We start from the raw sequence: 17,993 nt of genomic DNA, 5'->3' as shown, positions 1-17,993 counted from the left end.
ACTTAAAAGTTGTATATAAGTGTTATAATGAAGGCAACACATGACGTAATTGTCTATATTAGCTATATTAGCCTACTATCAAACTGACTTTAAAAGTCTTATATAAGTGTTATAATGAAGGCAACACATGATGTAAGTGTCTATATTAGCTTTATTAGCCTACTATCAAAATGACTTTAAAAGTCTTATATAAGTCTTATAATGAAGGCAACACATGACGTAAGTGTCTATATTAGCTATATTAGCCTACTATCAAACTGACTTTAAAAGTCTTATATAAGTGTTGTAATGAAGGCAACACATGATGTAAGTGTCTATATTAGCCTACTATCAAAATGACTTTAAAAGTCTTATATAAGTGTTATAATGAAGGCAACACATGACGTAAGTGTCTATATTAGCTATATGAGCCTACTATCAAACTGACTTTAAAAGTCTTATATAAGTGTTATAATGAAGGCAACACATGATGTAAGTGTCTATATTAGCTATATTAGCCTACTATCAAACTGACTTTAAAAGTCTTATATAAGTGTTATAATGAAGGCAACACATGATGTAAGTGTCTATATTAGCTATATTAGCCTACTATCAAACTGACTCTAAAAGTCGTATATAAGTGTTATAATGAAGGCAACACATGACGTAAGTGTCTATATTAGCTATATTAGCCTACTATCAAACTGACTTTAAAAGTCTTATATAAGTGTTATAATGAAGGCAACTTATGATGTAAGTGTCTATATTAGCTATATTAGCCTACTATCAAAATGACTTTAAAAGTCTTATATAAGTGTTATAATGAAGGCAACACATGACGTAAGTGTCTATATTAGCTATATTAGCCTACTATCAAAATGACTTTAAAAGTCTTATATAAGTGTTATAATGAAGGCAACACATGATGTAAGTGTCTATATTGGCTTTATTAGCCTACTATCAAAATGACTATGTGTCGCAGGCTGAAGCAAATCTTCGTTGACAGAAATGTTGAAATGTAATATTTATTCTACACATTTTTACAACATTAGAAACTATTAGTAAATCAGACGCTGCTTAGAAGGTGAGATAACTACTGGAAATGACCAAAGGTATAGATGTGTGTGTCCAAGTTAAAGGAAACCACAGGCTGTCTTCTTCTAATAGATTTATCACAATCTTTGGCAAGCCGGGTTACGTTTGCTGTGGTCTGGAACAACGTGGCACACAAACAACAATCGGAAATGCAGCCAGTATTACATACAGATAGTGTGTCATGAAACATGTAAATATAAATTAAATACACAAATACTTGGTTAATATTCAAGGCATGAAATGTATATTGAGTATTGTTGGCGCTTTTTGATAGGTTGTCGGATTTTATGGGCGGAATAGTGGAGCTCCCGGACTTTTATTTACGTTTATTTAATATTTAGAATGCATTCAAAAAAATGATTCATGATAATTCCCCTTTAAAGACTGCATACACAATTTCACTGATGGTAAATGCCATTTTATAGTTTGCACACGCTTTGTTGGGATCTTATTCGATCAGGCGTTGTCTGTTCTAACCTCATTAAACATTTCTCATCAGTGCACACCAAATCACTTTAAGGTTTAAAAAAAATAATAATGCAATACTTACTTTACCGGCTGATTAATTACATACTATATAGTATGTAATTAATATTAATTAATTAATTAATTAATTATTAATATTAAAGAGTGATTCCGTTGGTAATTGAAAGTCATTTTCCCAACACTGATTAAATGGACATATTTAATTGTATTCCAACAAGGGTGTGTTTTTAGGTTCCTTTGTAACCAGTACAAAATGTAGGTCTAAGTGAGACCTACATAGAGGTTTTTGTTTCATGTCTCTACGACCTTCCTAGTGGGAGTTACAGGCAGTTTTCTTCCTAGGGGGGCGCTAAAGCGCAATTTTGATTTTTGGGGTTAGGTTTTTTTCCTAAAGTGTTTGGGGCACGTTTTTCTATGCGTGTGTCAAATTTGGTGAGTTTTGAAGCATGTTAAGGGGGGCAAAGTAGTGCGCAAAGCTGCAGAATAGGGTATTGTGTGTACAATTTTGAGGGAAAAAAAGAAATAATTTTTTATAAGTTTTTATTATTATATTATATTATTATATTATATATATTATATATATATATATATATATATATATATATATATATATATATATATATATATATATATATATATATATATATATATATATATAATGTATATATATTATATATATATATATATATATATATATATATATATATATATATATATATATATATAATGTATATATATATATATATATATATATATATATATATATATATATATATATATATATATATATATATATATATATATTATTATATTATTATATTATTATTTATAATTTTTTATAAGGTTTTATTATTATTCTTTATTATTATTCCGCACCGTTGCGCACTACTTTGCCCCCCTTAACATGCTTCAAAACTCACCAAATTTTTTACACACATCCAAACTCGGGTAGAGCACACTTTAGTAAAAAAAACAAACCCAAAAAATCCCAATTGCACTCTAGCGCCCCCTAGGAAGAAAACTGCCTCTAACCCCCACTAGGAAGGTCGTAGAGACATGAAACAAAAACCTGTATGTAGGTCTCAGTTAGACCTACAATTCATAATTTCACTTCTTCGGGCGAAAACCAACAAGAAGTTGGCAATTTCCCCTTCAAGACAAAAAATGACTAAAAACACTCATTTTTTATTTTTGAGCTGTAATTTCACCCCCTTAAAATACTTCAAAACTCACCAAAATTCTCACACACATCGGGACTGGTGGAAACTGCGATCTAAAAAAAAAACGAACCCCAAAACTCAAAATTGTGCTCTACATAATTTTTGGAAAAAACAGAGAAAAAACTGCTCCTCAGAGGAAAACTCTGACAAAACTGCTTGTAACTTCCGGTAAAAAAAAATTTGATTTTGATTTTTGGGGTTAGGTTTTTTTCCTAAAGTGTTTGGGGCACGTTTTTCTATGTGTGTGTCAAATTTGGTGAGTTTTGAAGCATGTTAAGGGGGGCAAAGTAGTGCGCAAAGCTGCGGAATAGGGTATTGTGTGTAGAATTTTGAGGGGAAAAAAAAGAAATAATTCCATTTCACGTTGTCATTATAGGCAGCAAAGTAGCATCAGCGCAGCGGGTCTTTGAAGGCTCGTAAAATCTAAACGGTAGCACGAATCAAAACTCTTTCGTCAACTTTTAATCAGAAGGGTTCAATCTCTCTCCTGTAGCAGTTTGAAGCCGAAACGACAAACGCGCTCGGAGGAGATAACGTTTGATGTTTGGTGACCGGTTGTAACAAAAATTTAGTTTTGAAGCAGGAATAGCAAACTTCCTGTTGATTTTTGCTGAAGGATGTCAATCTATGAAATGTAGGTCTAGGCGAAACCTACATAGAGGTATTTGTTTCATGTCTCTATGACGTTCCTACCGGAAGTTACAAGCAGTTTTGTCTGAGTTTTCCTCTGAGGAGCAGTTTTTTCTCTTTTTTTCAAAAATTATGTAGAGCACAATTTTGAGTTTTGGGGTTCGTTTTTTTTTTTTAGATCGCAATTTCCACCAGTCCCGATGTGTGTAAGAAGTTTGGTGAGTTTTGAAGTATTTTAAGGGGGTCAAATTAGAGGTCAAAGACGTAAAAAGGAGTGTTTTTAGTAAATGTTTGTCTAAAATGGGAAATTGCCAACTTCCTGTTGGTTTTTGCCCGAGGATGTGAAATTATGAATTGTAGGTCTAAGTGAGACCTACATACAGGTGTTTGTTTCATGTCTCTACGACCTTCCTAGTGGGAGTTGGGTCCTTTGCGCAACACATGACGTAAGTGTCTATATTAGCTATATTAGCCTACTATCAAACTGACTTTAAAAGTCTTATATAAGTGTTATAATGAAGGCAACACATGATGTAAGTGTCTATATTAGCTATATTAGCCTACTATCAAACTGACTTTAAAAGTCTTATATAAGTGTTATAATGAAGGCAACACATGATCTAAGTGTCTATATTAGCTTTATTAGCCTACTATCAAACTGACTTTAAAAGTCTTATATAAGTCTTATAATGAAGGCAACACATGACGTAATTGTCTATATTAGCTATATTAGCCTACTATCAAAATGACTTTAAAAGTCTTATATAAGTGTTATAATGAAGGCAACACATGATGTAAGTGTCTATATTAGCTATATTAGCCTACTATCAAAATGACTTTAAAAGTCTTATATAAGTGTTATAATGAAGGCAACACATGACGTAAGTGTCTATATTAGCTATATTAGCCTACTATCAAACTGACTTTAAAAGTCTTATATAAGTGTTATAATGAAGGCAACACATGACGTAAGTGTCTATATTAGCTATATTAGCCTACTATCAAAATGACTTTAAAAGTCTTATATAAGTGTTATAATGAAGGCAACACATGACGTAAGTGTCTATATTAGCTATATTAGCCTACTACCAAAATGACTTTAAAAGTCTTATATAAGTGTTATAATGAAGGCAACACATGACGTAAGTGTCTATATTAGCTACATAGAGGTATTTGTTTCATGTCTCTATGACGTTCCTACCGGAAGTTACAAGCTGTTTTGTCTGAGTTTTCCTCTGAGGAGCAGTTTTTTTTCTCTCTTTTTTTCAAAAATTATGTAGAGCACAATTTTGAGTTTTGGGGTTCGGTTTTTTTTTTTAGATCGCAATTTCCACCAGTCCCGATGTGTGTAAGAAGTTTGGTGAGTTTTGAAGTATTTTAAGGGGGTCAAATTAGAGGTCAAAGACGTAAAAAGGAGTGTTTTTAGTAAATTTTCTGTCTAAAATGGGAAATTGCCAACTTCCTGTTGGTTTTTGCCCGAGGATGTGAAATTATGAATTGTAGGTCTAAGTGAGACCTACATACAGGTTTTGGTTTCATGTCTCTACGACCTTCCTAGTGGGAGTTGGGTCCTTTGCGCAACACATGACGTAAGTGTCTATATTAGCTATATTAGCCTACTATCAAACTGACTTTAAAAGTCTTATATAAGTGTTATAATGAAGGCAACACATGACGTAAGTGTCTATATTAGCTATATTAGCCTACTATCAATCTGACTTTAAAAGTCTTATATAAGTGTTATAATGAAGGCAACACATGATGTAAGTGTCTATATTAGCTATATTAGCCTACTATCAAACTGACTTTAAAAGTCTTATATAAGTGTTATAACGAAGGCAACACATGATGTAAGTGTCTATATTAGCTTTATTAGCCTACTATCAAAATGACTTTAAAAGTCTTATATAAGTGTTATAATGAAGGCAACACATGACGTAAGTGTCTATATTAGCTATATTAGCCTACTATCAAACTGACTTTAAAAGTCTTATATAAGTGTTATAATGAAGGCAACACATGACGTAAGTGTCTATATTAGCTATATTAGCCTACTATCAAAATGACTTTAAAAGTCTTATATAAGTGTTATAATGAAGGCAACACATGACGTAAGTGTCTATATTAGCTATATTAGCCTACTATCAAACTGACTTTAAAAGTCTTATATAAGTGTTATAATGAAGGCAACACATGACGTAAGTGTCTATATTAGCTATATTAGCCTACTATCAAAATGACTTTAAAAGTCTTATATAAGTGTTATAATGAAGGCAACACATGATGTGTCTATATTAGCTATATTAGCCTACTATCAAAATGACTTTAAAAGTCTTATATAAGTGTTATAATGAAGGCAACACATGACGTAAGTGTCTATATTAGCTACATAGAGGTATTTGTTTCATGTCTCTATGACGTTCCTACCGGAAGTTACAAGCAGTTTTGTCTGAGTTTTCCTCTGAGGAGCCGTTTTTTTCTCTCTTTTTTTCAAAAATTATGTAGAGCACAATTTTGAGTTTTGGGGTTCGGGTTTTTTTTTAGATCGCAATTTCCACCAGTCCCGATGTGTGTAAGAAGTTTGGTGAGTTTTGAAGTATTTTAAGGGGGTCAAATTAGAGGTCAAAGACGTAAAAAGGAGTGTTTTTAGTAAATTTTCTGTCTAAAATGGGAAATTGCCAACTTCCTGTTGGTTTTTGCCCGAGGATGTGAAATTATGAATTGTAGGTCTAAGTGAGACCTACATACAGGTTTTTGTGTCATGTCTCTACGACCTTCCTAGTGGGAGTTGCGCACTGAACACATGGCCCAGGATGCATTGTGAGGTGAATTGAAGCGGTCGTTAATTAAAAGTTCTTACAGTTATCCCCACTTGTGTTGGACTGCCGGTGCTCTGGGAAAATCCAATTGTTGTTGTAACAACGTTCCATCGTTGGAGTATTCATTCTATTACTTCAAATCTCCCCCCTACAAAAACTAGTGACTGCCTAATAGAAGTCGTTTCCGTGTTCTCTGCGCCGTATTGGAGATATTTTTTTCCCATCCATTAGAGTTCCACTTTACTCGGCACTCGCTCTGTTTTCTGTGTATCCTTTATGTAATTGACCTTTTTACTTGTATATATTGTATGGTAATGCATATTTATGTTGGTATCTTGGAAAAGGCAATTGTACAATGCAAGTCTTTATGTGCGCCCGGGGCCTCGTGTATAAAGGTTTGCTGCGTCAGCAGGGGTGAACTTTCTCTGCATACGTTGGTATTTTTAGAAAATTTCCCACTCTTTCAGCCATCTGCAGAGTTCACGCAAAGGTTTTCGGAGACTTCAGAATCAGCGATGGTGTCACTAGCATCAGTGGTGCACAAACAAAATCGCGATTCTTATTCATTTCAATTCTAAATGAATTGTTAATTTTCAAAAATTGATCAAATAAAATATACATATATATATATATAAATGTATATATGGATATGTATATATGTAAGTCAATTAATGTTTGTCAAAAATCAGCCATCTGCAGAGTTCACGCGAAGGTTTTCGGAGACTTCAGAATCAGCGATGGTGTCACTAGCATCAGTGGCGCACTAACAAAATCGCAATTCTTATTCATCTCAATTTTAAATTAATTATACATTTTCAAAAATCGATGAAATAAAATACACGTACACTACCGTTCAAAAGTTTGGGGTCACATTGAAATGTCCTTATTTTTGTACTTTTCAATGAAGATAACTTTAAACGAGTCTTAACTTTAAAGAAATAGACTCTATACATTGTTAATGTAGTAAATGACTATTCTAGCTGCAAATGTCTGGTTTTTGGTGCAATATCTACATAGGTGTATAGAGGCCCATTTCCAGCAACTATCACTCCAGTGTTCTAATGGTACAATGTGTTTGCTCATTGGCTCAGAAGGCTAATTGATGATTAGAAAACCCTTGTGCAATCATGTTCACACATCTGAAAACAGTTTAGCTCGTTACAGAAGCTACAAAACTGACCTTCCTTTGAGCGGATTGAGTTTCTGGAGCATCACATTTGTGGGGTCAATTAAACGCTCAAAATGGCCAGAAAAAGAGAACTTTCATCTGAAACTCGACAGTCTATTCTTGTTCTTAGAAATGAAGGCTATTCCACAAAATTGTTTGGGTGACCCCAAACTTTTGAACGGTAGTATATATATATATATATATATATATATATATATATATATATATATATATATATATATATATATGTATATATATATATATATAAATGTATATATGCATATATATATAAGTCAATTAATGATTGTCAAAAATCAGCCATCTGCAGAGTTCACGCGAAGGTTTTCGGAGACTTCAGAATCAGCGATGGTGTCACTAGCATCAGGGGTGCACTAACAAAATCGCGATTCTTATTCATCTCATTCTAAATGAATTATTAATTTTCAAAAATCGATCAAATAAAATATATATATATATATATATATATATATATATATATATATATATATATATATATATATATATATATATATATATATATATATATATATATATATATATATATATATAAATGTATATATGCATATATATATAAGTCAATTAATAATTGTCAAAAATCAGCCATCTGCAGAGTTCACGCAAAGGTTTTCGGAGACTTCAGAATCAGCGATGTTGTCACTAGCATCAGGGGCGCACAAACAAAATCGCGATTCTTATTCATCTCAATTCTAAATGAATTATTAATTTTAAAAATTCGATAAAATAAAATATACATATATATATATATATATATATATATATATATATATATATATATATATATATATATATATATATATATATATATATATATATATATATATATATATAAATGTATATATGCATATATATATGTCAATTAATGATTGTCAAAAACCAGCCATCTGCAGAGTTCACGCGAAGGTTTTCGGAATCAGCGATGGTGTCACTAGCATCAGTGGTGCACTAAGAAAATCGCGATTTTTATTCATCTCAATTCTAAATTATTTATACATTTTCAAAAATCGATAAAATAAAATATACGTATATATATATATATATATATATATATATATATATATATATATATATATATATATATATATATATATATATATATATATATATATATATATATATATATATATATATATATATATATATACACTACCGTTCAAAAGTTTGGGGTCACCCAAACAATTTTGTGGAATAGCCTTCATTTCTAAGAACAAGAATAGACTGTCGAGTTTCAGATGAAAGTTCTCTTTTTCTGGCCATTTTGAGCGTTTAATTGACCCCACAAATGTGATGCTCCAGAAACTCAATCTGCTCAAAGGAAGGTCAGTTTTGTAGCTTCTGTAACGAGCTAAACTGTTTTCAGATGTGTGAACATGATTGCACAAGGGTTTTCTAATCATCAATTAGCCTTCTGAGCCAATGAGCAAACACATTGTACCATTGGAACACTGGAGTGATAGTCGCTGGAAATGGGCCTCTATACACCTATGTAGATATTGCACCAAAAACCAGACAATTGCAGCTAGAATAGTCATTTACCACATTAGCAATGTATAGAGTGTATTTCTTTAAAGTTAAGACTAGTTTAAAGTTATCTTCATTGAAAAGTACAGTGCTTTTCCTTCAAAAATAAGGACATTTCAATGTGACCCTAAACTTTTGAACGGTAGTGTATATATAAATGTATATATGCATATATATGAGTCAATTAATAATTGTCAAAAATCAGCCATCTGCAGAGTTCACGCAAAGGTTTTCGGAGACTTCAGAATCAGCGATGTTGTCACTAGCATCAGGGGCGCACAAACAAAATCGCGATTCTTATTCATCTCAATTCTAAAGGAATTATTAATATTCAAAAATCGATAAAATAAAATATATATATATATATATATATATATATATATATATATATATATATATATATATATATATATATATATATATATATATATATATATATATATATATATATATATATATATATATATATATACAAATGTATATATGCATATATATATGAGTCAATTAATAATTGTCAAAAATCAGCCATCTGCAGAGTTCACGCAAAGGTTTTCGGAGATTTCAGAATCAGCGATGGTGTCACTAGCATCAGGAGTGCACAAACAAAATCGCGATTTTTATTCATCTCAATTCTAAATTATTTATACATTTTCAAAAATCGATAAAATAAAATATACGTATATGTATATATATATATATATATATATATATATATATATATATATATATATATATATATATACATATATATATATATATATATAAGTATATAAATGTATATATGCATATATATAAGTCAATTAATGATTGTCAAAAATCAGCCATCTGCAGAGTTCACGCAAAGGTTTTCGGAGATTTCAGAATCAGCGATGGTGTCACTAGCATCAGGAGTGCACAAACAAAATCGCGATTTTTATTCATCTCAATTCTAAATTATTTATACATTTTCAAAAATCGATAAAATAAAATATACGTATATGTATATATATATATATATATATATATATATATATATATATATATATATATATATATATATACATATATATATATATATATATATAAGTATATAAATGTATATATGCATATATATAAGTCAATTAATGATTGTCAAAAATCAGCCATCTGCAGAGTTCACGCAAAGGTTTTCGGAAACTTCAGAATCAGCAATGGTGTCACTAGCATCAGGGGCGCACAAACAAAATCGCGATTCTTATTCATCTCATTCTAAATGAATTATTAATTTTCAAAAATCGATAAAATAAAATATACACATATATATATACATATAAAAAATTTATATATGCATATATATATAAGTTAATTAATAATTGTCAAAAATCAGCCATTTGTAGAGTTCACGCAAAGGTTTTCGGAGACTTCAGAATCAGCGATGGTGTCACTAGCATCAGGGGTGCACAAACAAAATTGCGATTTTTATTCATCTCAATTCTAAATTATTTATACATTTTCAAAAATCGATAAAATAAAATATACATATTTATATATATATATATATATATATATATATATATATATATATATATATATATATATATATATATATATATATATATATATATATATATATATATATATATATATATATATATATATATATATAAATGTTGAAATTCAAAAATCGATTAAAAAATATATATATATATATACATATATACAATATAACTAAAACTATTCTTACTTACCAAAACGTCCCATGTGTGTTGTCTGTAGGAGTGTTTTCACGTTCATTTGTACGTGCTATCGTAATGTTATAAAGCTAGCATTAGCTAGTATGCTAACACGTTTACGAGTGTCTGTGTTTGTATTATTAACTTACAACGGCATTCTTTTTATATTGTTCCAGTCTCACCAATTCCTCAGTAAATTCACCAAAACATCACCGTAGAGTTATTTACCATGAATTGATTAACGTGGACCCCGACATAAACAAGTTGAAAAACTTATTCGGGTGTTACCATTTAGTGGTCAATTGTACGGGATATGTACTGTACTGTGCAATCTACTAATAAAAGTTTCAATGAATTCAATCAATTCAATCAAAATTTAGTCTGTTTTGCTGATTGGAGAGCTAGCTTTCGCAGCTAGTGGGTCCATGACGATGACTTCCGTTTTGTTTGATCTGCCGTTTTACTGCCCTGTTAAAAACACGTTTGGAAACAATTAAGGTAGGTAATTTACTATGTAAATTACTCATTTCACAACGTATATCTCTGCGGCTTAAAGTCCTGTGCGGCTAATATATGGAAAATAATGTTTTCTTCTCAAATTTAGTGGGTGCAGCTTACACCTCGGTGCGCTCTATAGTCCAGAAAACACCCCGGCCACCAAGTGAGGTAACAATATATGACTTGATTACTTTTTCCCAACACTCCACACCACAGCGGGGCCACAGTTCACAGCGTCACGTACTGTAATTATGCGGCTTTCACTAAACTGAGGCAAAAGGTTAAATGCTGATTTGCAGCGTTGTTAATAGCGTTAATAATGGCTTTGCCGTAGTAATTTAAAATTGATACACAGGCCATTATTAAAAAGGTCAATATTCCAATCGTAAAAAGGCCATAGCTGTTTCATCACATGCCAGTGAAATATTGAGGACCTGCTTTATGTCTGACTCAAGCTGCTTTACATGTGAATACTGTCCATTTTGACATGTTTTTTTTTTTGAATTTTTGCCTATCGTCCACAATCATTATGGGAAACAAGACGACGGATGTATTATTTTTTTAATGCATTTTAAATATTTAAAAAATTCTGCCTATAGAGACGTCAGGTTCAAACACTGATGACATCTATTAAACAAGACAAGAAGCAAAGAATTAAACATAGACAGAATTCAATTTGGTATGGTCACTTCAAAAAAGGGTCATTAGAATAACACACAAAGTGTGCTGCTATGAACATACCAATCCATTATTTATAAGTTCTAATGTGTTAAAATGTTCAGATATTGTGTTTTTAAAAACAATGGAAATGATGTTTCGAGTAAAGAACAACAGCCTTCCAGCTCGTATTCTTAAGTTATTTCAATTAAGAGGAGAAAACTTTAATTTACGCGGGATATTGATTTTTAATATGGGTAAAGTAAGAAGTAAGAACGAATATAAAATACAAATGTATTTCAGTTTTAGGGGTTAAATGGTAGAACAAGCTCAGTGATGAGCTGAAGACATGTAGTTCTTTGTTAAGGTTCAAGAAAACCTTGAAAGGTGAAATAATTGAAAATTATAAAATATAGTAACAATTATTTTCATCCCATTATTTTTTATTTTTTTCCAGGCAATCTTATTTTCAGTGGAGGTATAGGATAGGCAAATATAAGCTTTGGCTTCAGCCTATTCCTTTTTCGGTCATTCTTTTTCTTTTCTTTTCTTTTTGTGTGTAAATGTGTCTGATTGTTAAATATGTCTAATCTGTTAATCTGGTCACACAAAACGGTTAATGGTTGATGGTTGATTGTATGACCCGAATTAAACTTATTTCATTCATTCATTCATTTTGGCTCAATTTGAGGAGAGACGCTTGGACATCTGTACCCTTGGACAGTGTCATTATGCTCTGCCAAAAGATTGTACGCCTCCCCCGTTATTTGGACTTTCTCTGACCACGTGACAACAGCTGCTTCTAAGGGACGAGGGTCGTAAACAGCCATCGCCTTTGATTACAACAGTTCAAAAGAAAAAGGTCGTAAACAGTTCACAGAAAAGGTCGTAAAAGAGTTCAAAAAGAGGTTCGTAAAACAGTTGAAAAAGGAGGTTCAAAAAGAGGTCGTCTGGAACTTGGCCAGATCCTGTCTTCTCTCCGCTTTGTAGTCCATGGGTTAAAACTAGGGATGTCCGATAATGGCTTTTTTTGCCGATATCCGATATTCCGATATTGTCCAACTCTTAATTACCGATACCGATATATACAGTCGTGGAATTAACACATTCGTATGCCTAATTTGGACAACCAGGTATGGTGTCATTACGCTCTGCCAAAAGATTGTACGCCTCCCCCGTTATTTGGACTTTCTCTGACCACGTGACAACAGCTGCTTCTAAGGGACGAGGGTCGTAAACAGCCATCGCCTTTGATTACAACAGTTCAAAAGAAAAAGGTCGTAAACAGTTCACAGAAAAGTTCGTAAAAGAGTTCAAAAAGAGGTTCGTAAAACAGTTGAAAAAAGGAGGTTCAAAAAGAGGTCGTCTGGAACTTGGCCAGATCCTGCCTTCTCTCCGCTTTGTAGTCCATGGGTTAAAACTAGGGATGTCCGATAATGGCTTTTTTGCCGATATCCGATTTTCTGATATTCCGATATTGTCCAACTCTTAATTACCGATACTGATATATACAGTCGTGGAATTAACACATTATTATGCCTAATTTGGACGACCAGGTATGGTGTCATTACGCTCTGCCAAAAGATTGTACGCCTCCCCCGTTATTTGGACTTTCTCTGACCACGTGACAACAGCTGCTTCTAAGGGACGAGGGTCGTAAACAGCCATCGCCTTTGATTACAACAGTTCAAAAGAAAAAGGTCGTAAACAGTTCACAGAAAAGGTCGTAAAAGAGTTCAAAAAGAGGTTCGTAAAACAGTTGAAAAAGGAGGTTCAAAAAGAGGTCGTCTGGAACTTGGCCAGATCCTGCCTTCTCTCCGCTTTGTAGTCCATGGGTTAAAACTAGGGATGTCCGATAATGGCTTTTTTGCCGATATCCGATATTCCGATATTGTCCAACTCTTAATTACCGATACCGATATATACAGTCGTGGAATTAACACATTATTATGCCTAATTTGGACAACCAGGTATGGTGTCATTACGCTCTGCCAAAAGATTGTACGCTTCCCCCGTTATTTGGACTTTCTCTGACCACGTGACAACAGCTGCTTCTAAGGGACGAGGGTCGTAAACAGCCATCGCCTTTGATTACAACAGTTCAAAAGAAAAAGGTCATAAACAGTTCACAGAAAAGGTCGTAAAAGAGTTCAAAAAGAGGTTCGTAAAACAGTTGAAAAAAGGAGGTTCAAAAAGAGGTCGTCTGGAACTTGGCCAGATCCTGCCTTCTCTCCGCTTTGTAGTCCATGGGTTAAAACTAGGGATGTCCGATAATGGCTTTTTTGCCGATATCCGATATTCCGATATTGTCCAACTCTTAATTACCGATACCGATATATACAGTCGTGGAATTAACACATTATTATGCCTAATTTGGACAACCAGGTATGGTGAAGATAAGGTCTTTTTTTATTTTTTATTATTAAATTAAATAAGATGAATAAATTAAAAAAAATGTATTGGATAAAAAAGAAAGTAAAACAATATAAAAACAGTTACATACAAACTAGTAATTAATGAAAATTAGTAAAATGAACTTTTAAAGGTTAGTACTATTAGTGTGCTTACGGACTGTATCCCTTGCAGACTGTATTGATATATATTGATATTAGGGATGTCCGATAATGGCTTTTTGCCGATATCCGATATTCCGATATTTTCCAACTCTTTAATTACCGATACCGATATCAACCGATACCGATATCAACCGATATATGCAGTCGTGGAATTAACACATTATTATGCCTAATTTGGACAACCATGTATGGTGAAGATAAGGTACTTTTTTCAAAAAAATAATAAAATAAGATAACTAAATTAAAAACATTTTCTTGAATAAAAAAGAAAGTAAAACAATAAAAAAACAGTTACTTAGAAACTAGTAATTAATGAAAATGAGTAAAATTAACTGTTAAAGGTTAGTACTATTAGTGGACCAGCAGCACGCACAATCATGTGTGCTTACGGACTGTATCCCTTGCAGACTGTATTGATATATATTGATATATAATGTAGGAACCAGAATATTGATAACAGAAAGAAATGGGGGGAGGGAGGTTTTTTGGGTTGGTGCACTAATTGTAAGTGTATCTTGTGTTTTTTATGTTGATTTAATAAAAAAAAATTTTTAAAAATCAAAAAACGATACAGATAATAAAAAAACCGATACCGATAATTTCCGATATTACATTTCAACGCATTTATCGGCCGATAATATCGGCAGGCCGATATTATCGGACATCCCTAATTAATATATAATGTAGGAACCAGAATATTAATAACAGAAAGAAACAACCCTTTTGTGTGAATGGGTGTAAATGGGGGAGGGAGGTTTTTTGGGTTGGTGCACTAATTGTAAGTGTATCTTGTGTTTTTTATGTTGATTTAATTTTAAAAAAATAAAATAAAAATAAAAATAAACCAATACCGATAATAAAAAAAACGATACCGATAATTTCCGATATTACATTTCAAAGCATTTATCGGCCGATAATATCAGCAGGCCGATATTATCAGCCATCTCTAGTTAAAACAATATATTTTTGTTGATTACAATACATGAAAGAAAACAGAACACCTTCATGTTGCTTCCCCCCCTACAACCCGCGGCTCTAGAGCCGTATGCGGCTCTTTAGCGCCGCCCTAGTGGCTCTCTGAAGCTTTTTAGAAAATGTATGAAAAATGGAAAAAGATGAGGGGAAAAATATATATTTTTTGTTTTAATATGGTTTCTGTAGGAGGACAAACATGACACAAACCTCCCTAATTGTTATAAAGCGCACTGTTTATATTAAACATGCTTCACTGATTCGAGTATTTGGCGAGCGCCGTTTTGTCCTACTAATTTTGGCGGTCCTTGAACTCACCTTAGTTTGTTTACATGTATAACTTTCTCCGACTTTCTAGGACGTGTTTTATGCCACTTTTTTTTCTGTCTCATTTTGTCCACCACACTTTTAACGTTGTGCGTGAATGCCCAAAGGTGAGTTTTGTTGATGTTATTGACTTGTGTGGAGTGCTAATCAGACATATTTGGTCACTGCATGACTGCAAGCTAATCGATGCTAACATGCTATTTAGGCTAGCTATATGTACATATTGCATCATTATGCCTCATTTGTAGCTATATTTGAGCTCATTTAGTTTCCTTTAAGTCATCTCAATTCAATGTATATCTCATGACACACTATCTGTATGTAATATGGCTTTTAATTTGTTGTGGCTCCAGACAAATTTGTTTGTGTATTTTTGCTCCAATATGGCTCTTTCAACATTTTGGGTTGCCGACCCCTGAACTACACAGTGGAGTTTTACAAGCATTCTTCTTGGTAGGTTCAAAGACAGCTTTTGTTTTTGCTTCTCACCGGGCACTCAATGTAACACAACATTTTTGTGATAACTTAGAAACAATTATTCTAACAAGTCCCCCGAAAAATAAACATCCAAACACCTCCATTTGGGGCTTATAAACATGACGTAAGTATAAATGTTATGTGGTGACAGGCACATGTATGATAACATTTAATATTTATGTTTTTTGATCATTTTAAGCATACACTGCGCATTAATTTCATGATTGGATGTAAACGCAACTTCCATGAAATGCTCAGCCATTGACAAACAAGGACGGGGCGAGGGTCACCACTTTGTCAACAAATAAGTGAGCAAATTGTCAAAAAGAGGTCCATAAAATAGTTCAAAAAGTGTTTGTAAGATACTTCAAAAAGAGGTCCATAAAATAGTTCAAAAAGTGTTTGTAAAATACTTCAAAAAGAGGTCCATAAAATAGTTCAAAAAGTGTTTGTAAAATACTTCAAAAAGAGGTCCATAAAATAGTTCAAAAAGTGTTTGTAAAATACTTCAAAAAGAGGTCCATAAAATAGTTCAAAAAGTGTTTGTAAAATACTTCAAAAAGAGGTCCATAAAATAGTTCAAAAAGTGTTTGTAAAATACTTCAAAAAGAGGTCCATAAAATAGTTCAAAAAGAGTTCGTAAAATACCTCAAAAAGAGGTCCATAAAATAGTTCAAAAAGAGTTAGTAAAATACTTCAAAAAGAGGTCCATAAAATAGTTCAAAAAGAATTCGTAAAATACTTCAAAAAGAGGTCCATGAAATAGTTCAAAAAGAGTTCGTCTGAAAATTGGGCAGATCCTGTCATCTCTCCGCTTTGAAGTCCTTGGACCAGAACAAAATCCTTCTTTTGATTACCATACATGAGAGAAAACAGACAACCCTTCATGTTGCTCTCCCCCTTACCCAGTGGAGTTTTACCAGCATTCTTCTTGGTAGGTTGCAAAGACAGCTCCCGTCCCCCTGCTAGGAACACACTTCAACACAAAGTATTGTGATCATTTAGATAGAATAATTCTGACAGTTTCAGTTTGAAAAATTAATTAACTGTACCATTTTTCTTTTAATAAAAAAATGAAAACGGGTCCCACAGACCCGAACAGCACACAAGAATAGAGCGCTCCCATTAGCTGCGTTGTTAGCCACCTCATACTTGCTGTATTTTACGATTTAGAATGCATTTAAAAAAATAAAAAAAAGTGTCTTCCATGAGGATTGTGAATGATTGGCAATAATAAAAATAAAAAAGTGCGGTTCCCCTTTAAGTCGCGAATTACTAACAAGATGGATTTTTCCGTGATACCTTTTTTTATTTTTATTTTTTTTTGTGTGGTTAAGACGCAGCACCGGGCTTTCTGCTTCGCGAACATTCTCCCTGACCACCTGAGGGCACCACAGACTGTAGATGCTTTTAAAAAAGGCTTTAAAAACCCTTCTTTTAAAAAAAAAAAAAGCCTTTTTTTAGATATATGCATACTAGTTTTAGCTATTTGGCTGTTTTTATTCCTATTTATTTTTTTATTATCTATTTATTTTATTTGTATTTTTAATACACTGTAGCACTTTGAGGTTGTTTACTCAATGTAAAGTGCTTTTTACAAATAAAATCTATTATTATTATTATTATTATTGGTTGCGTGCAAGGGAACAGGGAAGGTCCACACTCGAATGACGGGCGGTTGCACATCATTTTTTTCACCGAAGCAAATGAGAGAATAGTGATCTAAGTGTTGTTTTTCCTGTTTGATCAAATAATCTTGCCCTTTTCCTCTCGCCGCACCTCGATGTTCCGAATAAACCGCATTCTTCCTCACTAATTAGCCACTCTTAACTAAAAAA

At 32.5% G+C, this 17,993-nt stretch overlaps 1 protein-coding gene across 1 annotated transcript in view; it reads left to right on the top strand.

Annotated features, from left to right (window-relative positions):
* The window catches only part of LOC133663705 (thrombospondin type-1 domain-containing protein 7B-like), a 153,038-nt gene that overhangs the window by 119,077 nt on the left and 15,968 nt on the right, over window positions 1–17,993 (top strand). The window lies entirely within an intron of this gene.

This window comes from Entelurus aequoreus, linkage group LG13, assembly GCF_033978785.1.
Source record: "Entelurus aequoreus isolate RoL-2023_Sb linkage group LG13, RoL_Eaeq_v1.1, whole genome shotgun sequence".
Taxonomy (NCBI): Eukaryota; Metazoa; Chordata; class Actinopteri; order Syngnathiformes; family Syngnathidae; genus Entelurus; species Entelurus aequoreus.
Note: the sequence above shows the minus strand (reverse complement) of the source record. Positions and strands in the feature narration are given on the sequence as shown.